At 43.5% G+C, this 22,285-nt stretch overlaps 1 protein-coding gene across 1 annotated transcript in view; it reads left to right on the top strand.

The window, feature by feature from the left end:
* The window catches only part of LOC127519203 (uncharacterized), a 386,503-nt gene that overhangs the window by 10,836 nt on the left and 353,382 nt on the right, over positions 1 to 22,285 (top strand). The window lies entirely within an intron of this gene.

Here is a 22,285-nt window from a genome sequence, read left to right as displayed (position 1 = left end):
CCCACCACACACAATTTTTTTTTTTTTTTAGTATTTAAAGAAATATAAAGACAAGTAAACAGTCAGTAATAAAATAAGAACAAATTACAAGCAATAGCACCAATAAATACAATCAGGGCAGGACTGAGGGGTCTGGGGCCCCTGGGCTTGAGATTATATTTGGGCCCAACCTACAAATGACCTGAACTAGAACATCATTATAGAGTAGCAAAAAATACACAAAAATTAAACTACTTTGAGTTTCCTAGAACAATACTCAACATGCCTGGCCCAGTCAAAGTTTAGAGATAATATTAAATAGTTATTATAATACAATAATATACAGGACATTCTCTCTCATTTGAGAGATCAAAACCCTGAAATAACACTGAGTGATAAAGCCAGAGATGAACAGTTCTTTTAAATGTATTGTCATATCTGTGTCCTCTTATGTCACATTCTTACATTTAATCAGCCAATTCAGTCAGAAGAAGAAGACACTGTATGGCTATTACCAATCAAATGAGATCAGATCAACAAAATCCATCTTTGTATTTACACTTACTGTTTAATGCAGCTCAGATGCAGCATGAATGGATTTACACTGCAACTGCATAATCAGCATTGGGTGTAATGCGTTACTAACTAATTAATTAATTACTATAATTTTATACATTTTCGGTCAAAAAAAGTTAAGTAAGGGATTACTCTTAATTTCTCTGTAATTTAATTAGTTACTTCTGATGTCATTCCATTAAATACTGTATAGATACAGCAATTTTATATAAAACAATAGTGGATTTAACATCCAAATTTTGCATCTTATGTTAAAATGTAATGTAACCTTCTCCCTTTAAATGCTTTGATCTGTTTTTTTTTTAATTTTTAAAAAAGCTACTCAGGTACTCGGTTGTTGTTTATTGAACTGTTGTGTCACATTTGCGATCATGCAGATGTTCTGTAAAATAGCACTCTTGCTTGTGTGATAACTCATATATCATAGACTTATGTTATATATATATATATATATATATATATATATACAGTGGGTTCGGAAAGTATTCAGACCCCCTTAAATTTTTCACTCTTTGTTATATTGCAGCCATTTGCTAAAATCATTTAAGTTCATTTTTTTTTCCTCATTAATGTACACACAGCACCCCATATTGACAGAAAAACACAGAATTGTTGACATTTTTGCAGATTTATTAAAAAAGAAAAACTGAAATATCACATGGTCTTAAGTATTCAGACCCTTTGCTGTGACACTCATATATTTAACTCAGGTGCTGTCCATTTCTTCTGATCATCCTTGAGATGGTTCTACACCTTCATTTGAGTCCAGCTGTGTTTGATTATACTGATTGGACTTGATTAGGAAAGCCACACACCTGTCTATATAAGACCTTACAGCTCACAGTGCATGTCAGAGCAAATGAGAATCATGAGGTCAAAGGAACTGTCTGAAGAGCTCAGAGACAGAATTGTGGCAAGGCACAGATCTGGCCAAGGTTACAAAAAAATTTCTGCTGCACTTAAGGTTCCTAAGAGCACAGTGGCCTCCATAATCCTTAAATGGAAGACGTTTGGGATGACCAGAACCCTTCCTAGAGCTGGCCGTCCGGCCAAACTGAGCTATCGGGGGAGAAGAGCCTTGGTGAGAGAGGTAAAGAAGAACCCAAAGATCACTGTGACTGAGCTCCAGAGATGCAGTCGGGAGATGGGAGAAAGTTGTAGAAAGTCAACCATCACTGCAGCCCTCCACCAGTCGGGGCTTTATGGCAGAGTGGCCCGACGGAAGCCTCTCCTCAGTGCAAGACACATGAAAGCCCGCATGGAGGACTCCAAGATGGTGAGAAATAAGATTCTCTGGTCTGATGAGACCAAGATAGAACTTTTTGGCCTTAATTCTAAGCGGTATGTGTGGAGAAAACCAAGCACTGCTCATCACCTGTCCAATACAGTCCCAACAGTGAAGCATGGTGGTGGCAGCATCACGCTGTGGGGGTGTTTTTCAGCTGCAGGGACAGGACGACTGGTTGCAATCGAGGGAAAGATGAATGCGGCCAAGTACAGGGATATCCTGGACGAAAACCTTCTCCAGAGTGCTCAGGACCTCAGACTGGGCCGAAGGTTTACCTTCCAACAAGACAATGACCCTAAGCACACAGCTAAAATAACGAAGGAGTGGCTTCACAACAACTCCGTGACTGTTCCTGAATGGCCCAGTCAGAGCCCTGACTTAAACCCAATTGAGCATCTCTGGAGAGACCTAAAAATGGCTGTCCACCAACGTTTACCATCCAACCTGACAGAACTGGAGAGGATCTGCAAGGAGGAATGGCAGAGGATCCCCAAATCCAGGTGTGAAAAACTTGTTGCATCTTTCCCAAAAAGACTCATGGCTGTATTAGATCAAAAGGGTGCTTCTACTAAATACTGAGCAAAGGGTCTGAATACTTAGGACCATGTGATATTTCAGTTTTTCTTTTTTAATAAATCTGCAAAAATGTCAACAATTCTTGTTTTTCTGTCAATATGGGGTGCTGTGTGTACATTAATGAGGAAAAAAAATGAACTTAATTTATGGGTGAAATATATGAATATAATAAATCATAAAGCTTTATGATTAATTATAATACATATACCGACCCGAGAGGGAAGTATACATATATTGTGAATTAATTACAACGAATTATAATCAATTACATATATGATTAGTTCTGGTTTGATAATACTTTAGAGAAACTAGTTTGTCCAGCAAACCGTTAGCTCTTCATAGCCGATTATAAAAGGAAGGTTTTTCTCTGGCCACGAGAAAGACTTCCTATTCTAGCATCAATGCGTAAAGCAAGGATACTGGATCGAAACGTTAAAGTGACCTGGGTTTGTTGCATGAGCAAAAAAAAACAATCGAGCATGAATATAATGTATTTAATATATGAAACTACGGATACAGAGACTATACTACTAAACATACACAAACAATACACATATATAGAAAGCGAAAGTAAAGTCAAGAAAACAGAGGTGATCAAAGGAATGGCAACTTACGAACAGTTAAAACCTTTGAGAGCCAGCAAGGAAACTCAGCTTACACATCGAGCTTAAAACGCTTTGAAAAGAATGGTTCTATACTTGCATAGGTTCAGGTGCTGTGGTCGTTTCGTGTTTCTGCAGGAGTTTCGGTGCGTGCGGCTGAAGCGATTGGTCCTTTTCCGAGAAGGTGTTCCTCGGCGGGATTTTCAAACAAGGGTTTAACTTAAGAGTAAGATAACCGGAAAATAAAGGAAAGGAGTCCGTCTCCTAGACAATGAAGAGTGAAGGCTTCGGACGACGGATGAAGAGGGTTTGACAAAGAAACTTGTTGCCAAAAGATGGTCGTCCCGAAGAGAGGGGGCGCGTGATGGAAGCGCGGTCGCCGAGACGTCCGGGAGAGACGTGTGTTAAATGGCGAGGGCCAATCGAGAGACAAATGAGAGTCATTGTGTCATTGTGTTTTAAGGACAACAGACCAGAACGCCTCCTGGGGTACATCAGCCAATGATGAGGGTGCGATTTTGGCGGGCAAACTTTTTCTTTGTCTCCATTTATGACCTAATTTGCATGGTTTATGAAGTGTCAGATCTGAGTACATTTTCTTCAAAGTACCATTAAAAATAGAAGAATGCATTTTACAGTCATGTGACATACATTTTCAATTAGAGCATAACGAAAGCTTTACAATGAGACCAAACTTGTCAGATGGCAAAGACATAAAAGGGGAGATACAGTTTATACTTGAGTTTTATCGTTTAGAAGAAAACTAATACAACTACAGTCATAGCTAAGCTTATACAGTGGGAATAACTATATGCAATTTGACAATACAACGGCGGTTACATTTATATATAATTATATATCTTACACATACAGTCTTCAATGCATGTTTGTGTGTCTGTGTGTGTGTGGTGTGTGTTGGAATGTGATCTGGCACTTAGTCCACATGAGGGGCCCTTTGATGTCTCAAGAGCTAGGAAATGGGGTTCTCTGTTTAACCTCAGAGGGTCCATGAAAGTGCCAACATGCTCGTCTTTGTCAGACCGGCCGGGGCCGATGTGAGATTTACAAACACAGTTCAGCAGGCTAAAAGCATTCTGAAATTTCCAAAGTTGATTGACTACGCCGGATCTATCCAGACGCTACAGCTGCAATATAACAAAGAGTAAAAAATTTAAGGGGGTCTGAATACTTTCCGTACCCACTGTATATAAATACAAAAAACAGGAACTCATAAATGGATGTTTAATTGATTTCTGCGAGTGAGTTGTCTTCTGTGTCTTTTTGCGAAATGGTTTAAAATAGCTTGAATACTTAAACTAAAAAATAAAAAAAAAAAAAAAAAAGCCTTAAGCCTTAAGATAGGCTTTCTAGTTTCTAAATAACAAGCGAATTTTTGATACCAAGTGGCCGAAAAGCATGATCTCTTTCAAAATCTGGAGCTGAAATATTGAAATCAGTTATTTGGCGTGGGGCTAGGGTGGCCCAAGCTTGTGACAAGCTTCTCTGGTCAATCTCAGGAAACTAATTTCTACTAATTTTTTACAAGGTTTTTCAGCAGAAGATGGATGCATGTTTTCTCAGTCCTGTCACCAAAACTCATTTGTATCAAATTAGCTCAAAGGGGAAATATTAATAATTATTCATAACTTGTTATGAATAATTATGAATATTTTGATCAGTTAATCGGATTAATTTGATGTAGCTACATTAACATTACAATCAATGAGTCAGTTTGTCCTGTGAACACTTAGTATTGATTATTAATTAATTCTAAGAAAATGATATTTTTCATGGCCACAGAAAAATAATTCTTTCTTAGCATTAACAGCGCTTAGAGCATGTAACAAGATCAATCATTTAAGTGACATTTATCTACAGGTAAGTGTGATATATTGAATATTGAATACAAGTTATGATCTATTGAATGCAAGTTATGTTTATGTGGTACATTTTCTTTGAATCCATTATATATTGTTAAATGTTATTTTTCTAATATTCCTAAATACTGTTTAACTTACTATGCCTTGCATTCAACAAAAGTGTTATGTGCATTTATTAAATTAATTATTTTCATTTGGCATACCTGCGTCATGACGTCATTGCACGCTTCAGTAGGTGGCGCGCCCGTGATGCTTCATTTAGAGTAAATACGCCATCAAGGAAGCCATCACTGTTGCGCTCTTCTTTTATTTTTCTTTATTCATCTTTATTGTACTTCTTTTCAGGAGTACTACATAGGCAGTCAGAACCAAATACGTATCGTGCACAAGTTTTATTAACTAAATCACGAACACAACTAGCCTAACAAACACAAACACACAATCACACATGGTAAAATGAAAAGTGACAGAATGAAGCCGGAAATGGGAAGAGGGAATGAAGCTATAGAAAAGAGCCATTAAACCATGAAAAGAACCATCAGCTTATTATTCCAAAGCACCTCGTTAAGAGAATTTTACTGTTTATCCTCACCCTCTGTTTAGTTCAAATACTTGACACTTGAATGCCTTTGCAGTAAAAGCAGTCTGTTGTTCTGAACAGGTTCTTGGTGATTGGTGATGTTGAAGTTGCAATCGATTTCTCCTGCATTGAATGAAGAAATGATGACGAACTTGCATGGTTAGTTTGACTCTTGTAGCTGGGGAAGAGTTCTCTCTCTCTTCTAGGTAATCACATTTGGAGTGCAGGTTGAGGCCTACCGGCCCTGGGGTGGAGAGGCCACGCAGCAACCAAGAGATACCAAGAGTCAGTCGAAGGATCAAGAGAAGGCGGTCACACCAACAGTGCCTTTTAACTCTGTGTGGCGGTTCCACCTCCATGGGTCATCAAGTCAATGTTAGCTTAACCTGTTAACCTTAACGCTCTACAGCACGGCGTTGCCCCCAGGCAACGCAAAGTTTTCCTAAGCCCTGTTTTTAGTAAATTTTTCTTTAAATGATTACAACCAATTAGAAAGGTCCAGAAAATACCAAAGAACAGTCCAGTAAGGTCTGGGAGTCACTATCAAGCACCATTTAAAGGAGGGACGTCCTGTTCTGACACATGGTCACAGGAGCACATGGTGTGAGAAGGCCGCAAGATTATTTGTTTTAGTAACCTTATTTAAAATGACATGAACTGTACATAAAAAAATATGTGCGTGTGTGTATGAAGGTGTAGAGAAGCCTTTTGTCAGGTTTTATGACGTTTTTTTTTATTTTGCATGTTCAGAAATTCAGTTTTTCTTTTCGCTGCCTCAGGGCAACGTTGTGTGATAAGGGATACTTTTCGAGGATGTTTTGGACAATACAGTGCCACTTGAAAGTTTGTGAACCCCTTGTAGAATCTGTGAAAATGTGAAAAATTTTAACAAAATAAAAGAGATAATACAAAATGCATGTTATTTTTTATTTAGTACTGTCCTGATTAAGATATTTTACATAAAAGATGTTTACATATAATTCACAAGACAAAAAAATAGCTGAATTTATTCAAATTACCCCATTCAAAAGTTTGTGAACCATTGATTCCTAATACTGTGTGTGGTTACCTGGATGATCTACGACTGTTTCTTTGTTATGTGACGGTTGTTCATAAGTCCCTTTGTGGTAAAGCGAGAACCACCACTCGCTTGGGGACGAAGTAAATGTCCGTAAAAGATGTTAAAAAAAATGGCCCAGGTATCGGGTTTGGTATCGGGTTTCCCTAGGCAACAGCTTGCGACTGAGTTAAACGACTGGTTTTTCTTCTCCTGTACTTCCTTGTGCCAACACTGCCCCAATTCCTGTTGCAGAAGCATCAGCTTGTACAAGGAACTGTTGTGAGAAATCTGGACTCTGTAGGACTGGGCTGGAACACATCTTTTCCTTCAGACTGTTGAACGCGGCCTCACAGTCCTCAGTCCATGGAATTGGATTGCTTACTGATTTGTTTAGTAAGTCCGTCAAGGGTACTGCAATCGAGGCAAAATTTGGTACAAATCTTCTGTACCAGCCCACTAACCCTACTGTGGATCACAACATCGTCCAGATAAGCAGCAGACCATTCCTCGCAACCCTGGAGGACTCAATCCATTAACCTCTGGAACGTGGCAGGTGCCCCATGCAGGCCAAAAGGAAGGACCGTAAACTGGTATAGCCCCAGTGGGGTCCGGAATGCTGTGTATGGTCTGGAGGCTGGATCGAGGGGCACCTGCCAGTAACCCTTGCACAGATCCAGGGTGGTGTTAAACTGGGCTTGTCCTATTTTCTCCAACAAATCATCCACTCGCGGCATTGGGTAGGCATCAAACTTTGATTGTGCATTCAGCCTATGGAAGTCGATGCAGACACGCGGTGTCCCATCCTTCTTTGGGATGATGACCATAGGACTGCTCCATTCACTCAACGAGGGTTCTATTACTCCTAGTTCCTTCATCATCTTGATCTCCTCCTTTAGAGGTTCCACCAGCCTTTCAGAACATGGTAAGGCCGCTGTCTTGAGGGTGTTGGGTCGGTCAGGTGTATGGTGTGTTGGATAATTTCAGTCCGCCCAGGCCTCTGGCGGAACAAAGCAGGAAATTGGTTCATGAGATGATGTAGCTCTTCTTTTCTCACGTCATCTAGGTGATCCAAGCTCACCACTGACGGCTGTCTCTGAGCTCTTGCCTCTGAACCTTCATCTTCCACATCCTCCACCTTCCATACCAGAAGTGATGTCTCTGTTGCCTTACCAGCCGACTCTTTCCACTCCTTTAGTAGGTTTACGTGGTAAGTCTGTTTGGCTTTCCCTTCGTCAGGGTGGTGGATCTCGTAGGTCACTGGCCCCATCTTGCGGACCACCGTCTATGGTCCTTGCCACTTGGCCAACAGTTTATTTGATGATGGTGGTAACAGGAGTAGCACTTCCGGCTGGAACTGTCGAAGTCTTGCATGCTGGTCATACCATCGTTTTTGAGCTTGTTGTGCCTCTTGCAGGTTCTCTTTTGCCAGTTCCCGGTACCGCTCAAGCCGATCTCTCATCTCAAGCACATACTGCACTATGCCTTTCTCCTTGGTTCTGGAGGCAGGGTCCTCCCACCCCTTTCTAAGTAGGTCCAATGGTCCCCGCACTTGCCAGCCATAGAGGAGTTTGAAAGGTGAGAACCCAGTTGAGGCTTGAGGTACTTCTCTATAGGCAAAAAGCACAATAGGCAGCCATTTGTCCCAATCACGTCCCGTGTCTGCAACAAACTTCCGTAGCATGTTCTTCAGGGTTTGATTAAATCTCTCCACCAGGCCATCCGTCTGAGGGTGGTATGGGCTCGTCTTGATGGCGGTGATACCCAGCTGCCGGTTCAGTTGCCCCATTAGCCGCGAGGTGAAGTTGGTTCCCTGGTCTGTCAGGATCTCCTCAGGGATGCCTACTCTGGAGAAAAGTTGGATGAGGGCATGGATGATTTTGGGCGTGGTGATGGATCGGAGTGGGAAGGCTTCTGGATATCTTGTAGCGTAATCGCTGACCACCAGGATGTACCGATGTCCCGCACTACTTCTTTCAAGTGGGCCCACGATGTCCATGGCGATGCGTCTGAAAGGAGCAGAGATCACAGGGAGAGGTTGCAGGGGTGCTTTACGCCACTGGGAAACAACACTAGTTTTTTGACAAATGGCACATGTATTGCAATATGTCTGTACATCCGTGTATAGTGTGGGCCAGTGAAAGCGTGAACTAATGCGTGCATATGTTTTTTGCTGTCCCAGGTGGCCAGCCCAGGGAACAGTGTGTGCTAAATGTAAGACAATATGGCGGCAGCATGTTGGAACAACTAAACGTGTCACATCATTTGTCTGCAAATACAACACTCCATTCAACACAACATACTTTTCATTGCACAAATTAGTTGCATTTTCACACTCAAATAGTAATTTTAAAGACTCATCCTCCCTCTGCAATTTTGAAATGTCCTCCGGGATCCTCCAGTCACTAACATCAAGACCATCCAGAGAAGTCTTAGAGACTGAGGTACCAAGGTACTTCTCTAGCCGCCGCTGTCAGCGTGACTTTCTTGGGCCCTTAGTCCCGCCCTGCAACAGACCACTGTCTAAGTCTGGCAGTGGCTGCAGACCTGCCTTGGCTTTTGCCCGAGTGACAACAGGACATGACACTTTAACAGTGGCAGAGGGAGTAGCAGTTTCAGAGTCTTTGGTGGTTTGTAACAGATCATTAAGTACAGGTAGGTCAGAATCATGTCAGCTGGTAAGTTATCAATTATGGCAACATTTAACAAGTACAACTGATCATGCACCTCAACAATCACTTCAGCTCGGGGGTACTGCTTTACGTCCCCATGTACACATTGAACAGCGGTGGTATTCACATAATTGACATTTGACACAAAACATGGCTTCAACAGTGAAAGAGTGCTACCAGTGTCCAAAAGAGCTTGCAAAGAATGTCCATTAACCGTTACATTGCACACATTTTGACTCCCCTCTACAGAGTCTCTCACATTGCCTTCCTCTCTGGGAACATAACAAAATCCAGTCAGTTTTGCTTTTCGCACAGGACACGCTGATGCTTTGTGTCCTGGCTGTTGGCAATAAAAGCAAATTAATCTCTTGCCCACAGTTGATTTTTGGCCTTGTGCATTGTCCGTACGATCAGCACAAATTCTCTCAGCCCCAGTCCCAGAGCTATCAGAAACAGAACGTACAGTACCTCTGGGTGGTTGAGTGCGTGGGCCTCCACGTTGAGCGTTCATGTACTGTTGAGCCAGCTTCGCTGCCGCCAGCCCCGTTGTCGGCTCATGCTCCCGTACCCATGTGCGAGTATCATACGGAAGCACGCAAAGAAGCTGCTCCAGGATAATGGCCTCACCAATCTCCTCTTTAGAGTGCTCCTCAGGTCGTACCCATCGTCGATACAGATTCCTTAAGCAACGGTAGGTTTCCGTTGGTGATTCTCCCGCTGGAACAGAGGACGCTCGGAAGCGCTGGCGGTTGGTTTCTGGTGAGATGTTAAATTTCTCCAGCAGTGCTTCCTTTAGATCAGCATACACCTCCGCCTGCTCCTCGTCCATCACTAGGTACGCCTCCAGTGCCTGCCCTGTCAGCAACGGGAAAAGTCAAAAGCTCCACTCCTAGGGCCACCCCCAGGTCCTGGCCAGCCGCTCGAACCGCTGAAGATATTTTTCAATGTCCTCCCCCTGCTGGAAGGCTGGCATCTTCGCTTCAGACCGCTGCATTGGCTGGCTTGGTGCAGGAACATTTGTGGAGTCTAGGACACGTGCTGGTCCATCTCGAGTGGACACTCTCTGTGCTGCTGGTGTTGGTAGGTCCATCCGCAGACTATCCATGTTGTAGGAGGTCTCTGCAGGCCGCACTGACTGTAAAATGGACTTTCGTAGACCACGGAGCTCTCGCAGATATCTCTCTTCCCTCTGCCCTTGTGCGTCAAGGAATTTGCGCATCAGGGACACCATTCCTTCACCAGATGTTGTACTGGATGTGATGGGCTTGGTCTGTGGTGAACTGGCCTTTGCTGAGGCTTCAGGAAGCTTTGCAGCTGCCTCCTCCTCTCCCGCCGTAGATTCCACCGAATCCCAGGCCACATGCTCCTCAGTCACCGCCTTCACCTGGGACTGCAAACTCGTCCTGGGTTTTCTACCTTTTGGCACTGTTTTGCGGGTTGCCATCCCACCGCTGCCACCAAATGTGGTAAAGCGAGAACCACCACTTGCTTGGGGACAAAGTGAATGTCCGTAAAAGATGTTAAAAAAATGGCCCAGCCCGCAATAGCACATCTGTGCAAGTGTGATTTATTTACAGTGCCAAAAATATACACAGTCCAACGGTGAAATATATATACAGGTGCGCAACAATGATGGGGAAAAAAAAAAAGGGGGAAACAAAAAAACAAAACCAAACCCAAAGTACCAAAAAAACAAACAAACAAACAGCAAAATAAATAGGTAATAATCCAAGCAAAAATATATATACAGGTAAGTATCCACAATATACAGGTGATTGGAGGTTCGCTCAAGGCTTGAGTGTATGTGTGTGTGTGTTCCAGTGTTGCCTAGCGGTGACAATCAGGTCAGCTTTGTCACACCCTTGTTTGTTCTGAGCAGTTAAATTGCCCAGCGTTCTTCAGAAAAATCCTCCAGGCCCTGCAGGTTCTTCACATTTCAAGCATTTTTTGCATATTTGAACCCTTTCCAGCAGTGACTATATGATTTTGAGATCCATCTTTTAACACTGAGGACAACTGAATGACTGAAACTCAACTATTAAAAAAGGTTCAAACATTCACTAATGCTCCAGAAGGAAACACGATGCATTAAGAGTCGGGGGGTGAAAACTTTTTGAATTTGAATATCAAGGTAAATTGTATTAATTTGTCTCCGGGAAACATGTAGGTATCTTTTTTTTTTTTTTTTTTTTAATTTTTGTTTTTATTGGAAAAAGATACAATTTCACAGTATCAGTTTATGACATTTCTCACTTTTACAGCATTTAAAAAAAAACTGCTCAAAGTTCTTCATGACAAAAACCGATCAATATATCTCGTTAAATTACATTCCAATTGTAGCAAAAACTATTTACAAAAGAAAGGGGATGTAGACACAATATTTATATAAACACAAAACATATGTTCTATAACGAAAAAACATTTGGTTCAATGGGGGTTATAAACTCTATCCATTTGGACCAAAAGTCAACAAACATATCTTTTTGGTTATTTATACAGAAAGCAATTTTCTCCATTATAAAAATACTTCTTACAATGTCAATCCATTCCAGTATTTGTGGCGGGTTAGGTTTATACCAGCATCTAGTAATAGCTTTTTTACTTCAAGCAAGAATAATTCTGTACATATATTTATCTTTCCTTACCCAGCAAACCATTGACATCTTTCCTATGTAGAGTGCCTCAAAACTGAAATCAACTGAAGTGTCTACAGTTTTTTCTAATACATTATGTATATCTTTCCAAAAACTTTTGATAATAGGACAACCCCAAAATATGTGAAAATGGTTAGCATCCTGTGAGCCGCAAAGTCTCCAACAATTTGAGTTGCCCAGAGATTTATTTTTCTGTTTTGGAGTAATGAAAAACCAAATAGTATTTTTCCAGCAAAATTCTCCCCAATAAGAAGAATGAGAAGTTGCCCATTGTAATTCACATATATTTTTCCAGTCCTCAGTTGAGATGGTGATACCACTTTCTTTCTCTCATCTCTCCTTGATGTACAGAGATGAATCTCCATGCATATCAATCAGAGCTCTATATAGTTTAGTAATAGTCTTTAACATTGGTTCAGCCTTGTAAGCTGAAGAGAATATTTTAACTAGAGCACTCTTAATTGGGTCTTCATCAGTCCCCTTTTTAATTTTCTGACAGAAATGATGTCGGAGCTGAAGGTATCTGAAAAAATCCTTGGAGTCTAAATTGAATTTTTCTTTTAGAGAATTAAAGTCTAATAATCGTCCTTTATCTATAATTGAACAATAAGCAGTGATCCCTTTCTTAGCCCATAGTCTAAACTGCATGTCTAAAGTAAAATCCGAATCATATGAAGCCCATTTCAATACAGTCACAGAATCCTCCAAATTATAATCATTAATAATGTCAAACCAATTTTTTAAGGTTACCTTAATCCATTGATTTCCTTTTTTATTTTTGATTACATTTTCATCTGCAATGATCGCTTGAATAGGGATCTTGTCAAACCAACCACTTTCTATGTCCTTCCATCTTGCTTGATATTCTGGGTTGCACCAGCAGACAATTAATCTCAACTGCGCTGCCCGGAAATATTAATACCTGCAAGGTTTTAAATTTGACCCTTGGTTTCTTGCTGTCACAGACACGCCAGGCTCTACACTCTAACAGAACAGAAGAACGTAACAGAAGACCGGACCACACCACCGAGCACCAGAATGAGCACCCAGGATCCTTTCCAGGATCTCGTGGATGCCCTGCGCTGAGCACTCACCGCTACACCGCTAGCATCTGCACCAGCGAGCACTTCCGCATCCACCGCCGCTTCTCCTTCACCACTTGCCATCGCCAGTCCCATGGCTCAACCGGCGCCCTTCTCTGGTTCGGTGGAGGATTGCAACGGATTACTTTTGCAATGTACGCTGGTCCTGGAGATGCAACCGCACCTGTACCCCAACGACCGCGCCAAGATCGCTTTCATAATCTCTCAACTAGAGGGCAAGGCTCTTCGCTGGGCTGAACCGCTGTGGTCACAAAAAAATCCCATCACACAGTCTCTCTCCAGTTTCATCGCTCACTTCAAGGAAGTTTTTGGAAGGCCTGCCTGGGATTCCTCAATCAGTGAGCAATTATATCAACTCAAACAAGGTTCAATGTCCGTTAACGATTATGCCCTCCAGTTCAGAACCCTCGCCGCATCTAGTGGCTGGAATGAGCAAGCCCTCATAACCACATATCGTCAAGGGCTGGATCCACGCGTGCGGTTGCATCTCACTGCATACGAGGATTCCATCGGGCTCGAACGGTTTATCCAACTCTCCATCCGCTTCGCCACTCGTATGCAGTCGTGTCTTGAAGAACACCAGGGCCAGCCGCTGTTCCCATCGTCACTCCGCCGACCAGAATCCGTCAGCTCCCCAGAACCAGCCAACGAACCCATGCAAGTGGAGAATACTCGTCTGTCTCCGGCTGAGCGGCAGAGGCGGCTGACCCAGAATCTGTGTTTATACTGTGGATTATCTGGGCATTACATCTCCGAATGCCCCACTCGCCCAGCTCGTCCAATGGTGAGTGTCATCGTTCCTTCTCTCAATAAGATGAAACCACTCACCACTGTAGTAAACCTTACTGCTGCCAGTTTGTCTCTTCCAGTTAGTGCCCTCCTCGACTCTGGGTCAGCCTGCAACTTCATCTCCGGCGCCCTCTGCCGCCAGCTATGCCTCAAACCAACAGCCACGCCGACGACTTACGAGATCCACTCGGTAACTGGGAAACCCCTTAGCCGAAGACAAGTTCGTCTCAGTGCGGGACCCATCCAACTTCAAGTCGGTGTCCTACACGTCGAACAACTCCATCTGCTGGTTCTGGAGGAATCCACCTCTGACGTGATTTTAGGGCGCCCGTGGTTGGAGCAGCATAATCCTGTCATCTCCTGGAGAACTGGGGAGATCCTGAAGTGGGGTGACAATTGTTTCCTGGACTGTTTTCCCAAGTTTCCCGTTCCAAGCCCTCCTCACATTGAAAATCTACCAGTCTGCGCCATGTCCATCGAAAGCCCCCTTGAAAACTGTTCCGTGGACATTCCCCAATGTTACTCCCACTTCAGTGATGTCTTCCACACCGGCCATGGGACTGTGCCATCGATCTGCTGCCAGGTGAGCCAGTGCCCAAAGGAAAGATCTACTCACTTTCCATCCCGGAGGAGAAGGCCATGGAGGAATACATCCAACAGGCTCTGTCACAAGGCTACATCCGTCTACATCCCCTGCTGCTTCCAGCTTCTTCTTCGTGGCTAAAAAGGATGGAGGCTTGCGGCCCTGCATTGATTACAGAGCACTTAACAAAATAACTGTGAAGTTCCGCTATCCACTTCCTCTCGTCCCATCCGCGCTCGAACACCGCGGGGGTGCCACTGTGTTCACCAAGTTGGACCTCTGCAGCGCGTACAACCTCATCCGGATACGTGAGGGGGACGAGTGGAAGACAGCATTTGTGACCCCTACTGGCCACTATGTGTACTTGGTCATGCCGTATGGATTGGTCAACGCCCCCTCCGTATTACAGGATTTCATCCATGAGGTGCTCCGGGAGTTCCTCCACAAGTCAGTCCTGGTCTACATCGACAACATCCTGATTTACTCCCGGAGCATGGCCGACACGTTGCGGAGGTCCTGCAACGCCTGAGGGAATTCCACCTGTACCTCAAAGCTGAGAAGTGTACCTTCCACCAACCCTCAGTGCAGTTCCTTGGGTACAACATCGACCGCAGTGGCATCTGGATGGACGAGAGGAAGGTTTCTGCTATCAAGGACTGGCCCATTCCCACCACCATAAAAGAACTCCAAAGATTCCTGGGATTCGCCAATTTCTATCGTCGCTTCATCCAAGGTTACAGCACCATATCCACTCCACTCACCAACCTCCTGCGCAGTAAGCCCAAGTCTCTGTCCTGGACCCCAGCAGCCACCCAAGCCTTCGAAACCCTTAAGAAAGCCTTCACCACCGCTCCCCTCCTGGTACATCCGGATCCCGAGAAACCTTTCGTCGTAGAGGTCGACGCCTCGACCACCGGAGTGGGAGCGGTGTTATCACAGCAGCAGGGGAATCCAAGTAGACTCCATCCATGTGCCTTCTTCTCCCGCAAACTCAACCCCGGCGGAGACCAACTATGACATCGGCAACAGGGCGCTTCTCGCCATCAAGCTTGCCCTGGAGAAGTGGAGGCATTGGCTCGAAGGTGCTAAACATCCATTCACAGTGTTAACTGACCATAAAAACCTGGAGTATCTTCGTGAAGCAAGAAGACTTAACCCCCGCCAAGCACGTAGGGCTCTGTTTTTCACTTGCTTCAACTTCTCCATCTCCTACCGTCCAGGGTCTAAGAACGTGAAAGCAGACCCCCTCTCCCGCCTCCATGGTCCCGATGAACCCTCAGACACTCCTGAACCTATCCTACCTGAGAAGCTCTTCGTAAGCCCCATCGTCTGGTCTGAGGAGACACTTCCTGAACCCAATGCCTCCACCAACGCTCCGCCGGGTTGCTCCCCGGTTTGTTCTACATCACTCGGACACGGCGCACTCCCCTCATCCACGCATCTCACACGTCACTGGGCACTGGCCACCCGGGGGTCAATGAAACCCTCTCGCTGCTGAAAGAGCGCTTCTGGTGGCCGAACATGGCATCAGACGTCAGAAGGTACGTGCAGGGATGCAAGGAATGCGCCATCTCAAAAAGTCCCCGACACCTTCCCTCCGGTAAACTCCAGCCGCTGCCCGTTCCCAACCGCCCTTGGTCACACCTAGGAGTGGATTTTATCACTGACCTCCCTGTCTCGGATAACTGTACCTGCATCCTAGTTGTCGTTGACAGATTCTCCAAATCATGTCTTCTGATTCCCTTAAGGGGACTACCCACGGCCATGGAGACTGCTGAGCTAATGTTTAACAATGTCTTCAGATATTATGGAATTCCGGAGGACATCGTGTCAGATAGAGGGCCCCAGTTTATCTCCAGGGTCTGGAAGGCCTTCTTCACCCTCCTAGGTGTGACCGTCAGCCTCTCCTCCGGCTATCACCCCCAAACAAACGGGCAGACAGAGCGGAAGGTTCAAGAGATCGGCCGCTTCCTCCGTACCTTCTGCCACGGCCACCAGGACTCTTGGAACCAGTTCCTGGGTTGGGCCGAGTACGCCCAAAACTCCCTACGACAGCCTACCACCGGACTCACCCTGTTTCAATGCGTACTCGGCTACCAACCCCCACTGTTCCCCTGGTCAGGAGAGCCCTCGGACATACCTGAGGTCGACTACTGGTTCCGAGAGAGCGAGAGGGTCTGAGACTCCGCGCACCATCAGCTCCAATGAGCCCTACGCAGGCGCAGGATGACAGCCAACCTTCGACGCCCCCACGCCCCCAACTACCAGCCAGGACAGAAGGTTTGGCTGTCCACAAGGGACATCAGAATGCGCCTGCCCTGTAGGAAACTGAGTCCCAGATTCATTGGCCCGTTCACCATCCTGCAGCAGATCAACCCTGTCACCTACCAACTCCAGCTCCCACCTGAATATAAAATTCACCCCACTTTCCACGTCTCTTTGTTGAAGCCTCACCATCCCTCTGTTTCTGTCTCCACAGAGCCTGGCGCAGCCGAGGAACCCCCCCTTCCTATCATCGTGGACGATGGAGCTGCTTACCTGGTGAGAGAGATCTTGGACTCCCAACGTCGTGGTGGCCTTCTTGAATATCTGGTTGACTGGGAAGGTTACGGCCCCGAGGAACGCTCATGGGTCCCTAGGAATGATATACTCGACCCCAGCCTACTTGACACCTTCCATGCTACTCACCCAGAGAGACCAGCACCCCGTGGCAGAGGCCGACCACCACGACGTCGGGGTAATGTCACAGACACGCCAGGCTCTACACTCTCACAGACACAGTGCACGTCATCACCAGAATATTAATCACTCACACCTGCAGCTCATCAGCACCCTCATCACCAGCAGCACAAAAGGCTCATGTTCTCACTCAGTCACTGTCCGGTCTCGTTTGCACATGGTACTCACCACTCTGCTTACCTCAAGGACTCCTCCGAAGATGCTTACCTGTCTCCTGTGTGTTCCCTCGACTCCTCGTTGTCTCCTCGTCTCCCGTGAGTTCATCTGTGTCTGCTCAAGCTCCAAGTCTGTCATCCGTCTGCCTATCCTGCAAAACCAAGACAAGTATCAGTTCCTCATCAATACCTGCCAACGCATTAACCTGTCTTCACTCACCTGCACTCTGTCAGCATTCTGGTTGCTCAATAAACTTTAATACCTGTATTCCTGTGTCGCTATCCCCTTCTGTATACGTAACACTTGCCTTGCCATATGAATCTGGAAAACATTTTATCCCACTCTGAGCATTGCTTTTTAGGTAAGGAAACAGGTAACGACTGGAACAGAAAGAGCAGTCTCTTTGATGTTAATACCTTTTATTTTTGAGTTTTCCCTGATCCACTGCCCCAGAGGTTCGATAAACAATGCGAAGAGCAGAGGAGACAGAGGACACCCCTGTCTAGTGCCCCTCTCCAGTGTAATGGTCTTTGATAGGTTACCATTTATTTTAATTCTCGCAGTTGGACAAGAATATATGTTTTGAATTAATTTAGTCAATTTCTCATGAAAATTTAATTTTGTAAGAATACCCTTAAGAAAAAGCCAATTAACTGAATCAAAAGCCTTTTCAGCATCAAGGCTTAGGAGGACAGATTGTAAATTAGAATCATGGATATGATTGATAATTTGGAGAGTCCATCTGGTATTGTCTTGCGTTTGCCTACCCCGTATGAAGCCAGTTTGGTCGGAGTTAATTAGTTCAGGCATTATCAGTTCAAGCCTTTTAGCTAGGATTGAGACACACAACTTGTAATCCATATTCAAGACAGAGATTGGTCTATAAGCTGTACAGTCTTGTTTGCTTTTCCCCTCTTTTGGAATAACAGAAATAATGGCTTCTCGCCACGAGGGTGGCAACTCTCCTCTGTGTAGAATAGTATTAAAAGCTGGTAATAAAATAGGGATAAGTTGTTGTCTAAATGCCTTGTACCATTCCAATGAAAAAACATCTGGACCCGGTGACTTATTTGTTTTAAGCCTGGATATTGCTTTATTTAATTCCTCCTCAGTAATATCTGCCGATAATTTAGCATTCCAGGTATCGCTAACCGAAGGAAGTTTTAAAGGAGTGAGAAAAGAGTAGATTTCAACAGGATCAACAGTCTGTGTTTAAGTATAGAGTTTTTTATAGTAATTTTCAAACACTCTCTGAATATCTTCCGACTTATGAAATAGCTGTTTTGATATTGGGTCTTGTATCTTCTGTATTGTTGTGTCTGCCTGTTGCTTACATAACTTTCTGGCCAATAATTTCATTGCTTTACCTCTAGATTCATAATATTTTTTGTTTTAAAAACATTAGTTTTTTCTCTATTTCCTGTGTATACAGGTAGTCCAACTCTGCTTTAATTTCCTGAGATAGATTTTTATTAGGACCTTTCTTGTTTTCCAATTCTAATTTATTTAAGCTATTTGTAAGTGTGTTAAGTTTTTCAAGCCTACATTTCTTTAACTTAGACGTAATAGCAATGACTTTTCCCCTAAGAACCACTTTACATGCATCCCATAATATAGTAGGGGGGACTAATCCATTATCATTTTGCTCCACATATTGTTCTATTTCTACTACAAGTTGTTCCCTAATCACTCTATTATTCAGAATGCCAGTATTTAGTCTCCAGAGAGTGTTTTTTGGTTTATTCTCTAAATTTAGATAAAGTGATATTAATGTATGATAAGATAAATCAATTAATTATATGTTACAATTCTTAATTCTAAATTTATCTTTTCCAAATGCAAGAAAGTAATCAATTCTTGAGTAGGATGTATGTGTAACGAATCGTCACTTAGACTGGGATCCATTTGCGTGCTTTATTTAAACAGAGTGGTCGTACAGGCTGGGTCAGACAGGGGCGAACAGAAATGACAGAGGCAGGCAGTATCGTGGTCAGATAACAGGCAAAGAGTCAGGACAGGCAGATATCACTCACAGAACAGTAACCAGGCAAGGATCAAAGGGCAGGCAGCAAGGGTTGAGAAACAGAGTCACACGTAGTCAGCAACAGGCAATCAGACAGGGTTATGGGTTACAGCTGGTGGTGTAATCAGTCCGATGGCCAGAGGAGGGAACCACGGAGTTCGTCTCTGTGACAGTATGCGGGTGTGAGTAATAAGTATAGTCTCTTAGTCCTGGATGAAAGTCTCTCCATACATACATCAGACCTAATTCTTTTAACTTTGTATTTATTTGTTTTCTTAGTGGACTTGCTAGTTGAGTGGAAGTGTGCAAAGAATCTAATTTAGGGTCCAATAGAACATTAAAATCCCCCCCGCAAATAAAGATGCCTTGCGATTCAGATGCTATTAGATCTATCAAAGTCTTAAAAAAGGAACATTTACTGCCTGGAGGGCATAGACATTAAGAATGGTGACCAAGGTGCCCTCAACTCTACCTCTTATCATTGTGCATCTACCCTCTCTGTCTTTTATTTCAGCAAGATGATCATAGGTAATTTTATTAGAGATTAAAATCGCAACCCCTCTCCTATGTCCAGATCCAAATGAAGCAGAGAAAATGTATTTAAATCCCATCCGATTCAATTTGTTATGTTCTGTTACATTGAGATGGGTTTCTTGAAGCAATGCTATCTCGATTTTCTCTTTTTTAAGTTTAGTCAGAATCTTGCTTCTTTTTAAGGATTAAGTAACCCATTTACGTTATATCATGCTACCTTTATGTAATTACTCATTTTCTTTTATTCCACATATTTTCATGTATTTTTGAACCCCCTGCTCAAACTCGTATAACAGTCGTCGATTAACGCCCCCTTCTGAATTAGCCAAGAACATGAACTCAACAACAAAAAAACAACCAGAACTTCCAACTGAAAAGAAAACAAATTAAATAAAGACAAAATCAAGACTTCCAAGTAAGGGGTCGCAACATATCGACCCTTAAAAGAGCAAAGATGACAAGTATGCTCCATGGGATAAGCCTTGTGTACTTGTAACGTACTAAGGTCCCATGCACTTAGAGTCATTTCGTCCTAGAAATTGTTCGTCTTTTCGTTCGGTAGCCTATAATTTGCACTTAAACCGCATGCTTGCTCAAATCGGGAAGAGTAACTTAAAACAAGGAAAATAACAAAATGACAATGAAAGTACTTAAAGAAAAGCATCAGAGATTTTCACTCACTAATTGCCTTGTTGCGGACGTCTGAACGCAAGAAGTTTGTCTTTATAAGATGAGTGAGCGCGAGCAGGTGCGCCACGCTTCTTGCCAATCTTTCTCCAGGTCAGCCGCTGAACGCGCTCCATCAGCGAGGAGGATGTGCTGTGTACAGTCACTGGGAGACCTCTTTTCTCCATATCGGTCGTTGCCTCTTATGTGGAGTTGTAGAGAACTGTGCCTCCAGAGTAAAACACCTTTAGCCTGGCCAGGAAGCGCGTTTGGAATTTGATGTCGTGTTCCCTCAAGATCCTTTTAGCTTCTTGATATTTCCTCCGTTTCCACAGCACATCGGGGGTGTAGTCATGATCGAAAAAAATCCTGTTACCTTTCCATTTGATCACCTTTCTCTCCCAGGCCGTTTTGATAACCAACTCTTTTATCCTGTGATTGAGAAACTTGGCGATTATCGAGCGTGGTTTAGCTGCGGTTGATGGGTTAGGCGCGAGAGCTCTGTGAGCCCGTTCAATCTGGAGGTCCACCAGTGGGTTCAGATCCAGGGTCGATTTAAGTAGATCCTCCAGGAAAGAAATCATGTCAGAAGAGTTTGAATCCTGATGTTTGACCGTCTGGCTCGACCCTCTTGGTCATTTAGCCTGGCTTCAAATTGTTCCGTTAGCAGTAGCATCTATTCCAGCACTTCTTCAGTGTTTTGGATTCGGGTCTCCGCTTCATCGATTCTATTTTCAGCCTCTTCCATCCTTTTATTAGACTTATTCAATTCTTCTTTTATATCCTGGAGTTGTTTATGACTGTCTTGTCGAAAGTCCTTAATCTCGTTAAGAATCTTCGCCAGGCTAATTTGCTCTCCCTCATGTGCTCCGTCGCCACTCGCGCTAATTTGCTCAGGTACATTTGGATTATTTTCATCGTCTTTTGTAGTGTTTTTTCTTGGTCAGCACTTAAAAGTTGTTTATATCAAATTGGCAGAGCTAATGAATTAAGCAGTCATTTTCGAAAGGACGCAAACCGGAAGTCCAAAAACTGATATTTAAATGAAATAAGAAAAATTTGGACATCTTCATCCTGTTCAAAAGTTTTCACCCCTGACTCTTAATGCATCGTGTTTCCTTCTGGAGCATCGGTGAATGTTTGAACCTTTTTTAATAGTTGTGTTTGAGTCCCTCAGTTGTCCTCAGTGTGAAAAGATAGATCTCAAAATCATACAGTCACTGCCGGAAAGGGTTCAAGTGTGCAAAAAATGCTGGAAATCTGAAGAATCTGCAGGACCTGGAGGATTTTTCTGAAGAACAGAGCTCAGTTTAACTGCTCAGAACAAACAAGAGACTCAGAACAACCGTCACAAAACAAAAAAACAGTCGTGGATCATCCAGGTAACCACACACAGTATTGAGAATAAAGAGTTCACAAACTTTTGAATGGGGTCATTTTAATTCAATTCAATTCACATTTATTTGTATAGCGCTCTTCACAATACATATTGTTTCAAAGCAGCTTTACAGAGAATGTCAACATTACAATTTAGAGAAAGCATTTAGCTAATAATATAATAATTTAGGCAATTAATTTACAATCATTGTTAGCAATTTAATTGAAGGTAGAAGCAATGAGCTCCTGGAAAAATGAATTACATATTAACAATAATTAGGATATATAGAAATTTGGGAATGTGCATGTTGATCCAGATGTTGCATCTTCTGAAGTCCTCGCAGGAGTTGGCGCCATCTCTTCAAGGTGTTGGTCATCTGAGGTCTTTTTAAGAGGCTGGATCCAAACTGATGTACTCTCTAGTCACCTTGGGACAGGTGTCCCGAGGTAA

This window comes from Ctenopharyngodon idella, chromosome 9, assembly GCF_019924925.1.
Source record: "Ctenopharyngodon idella isolate HZGC_01 chromosome 9, HZGC01, whole genome shotgun sequence".
Classification (NCBI taxonomy): Eukaryota; Metazoa; Chordata; class Actinopteri; order Cypriniformes; family Xenocyprididae; genus Ctenopharyngodon; species Ctenopharyngodon idella.
This window is presented reverse-complemented; position numbering and strand designations above follow the sequence as displayed.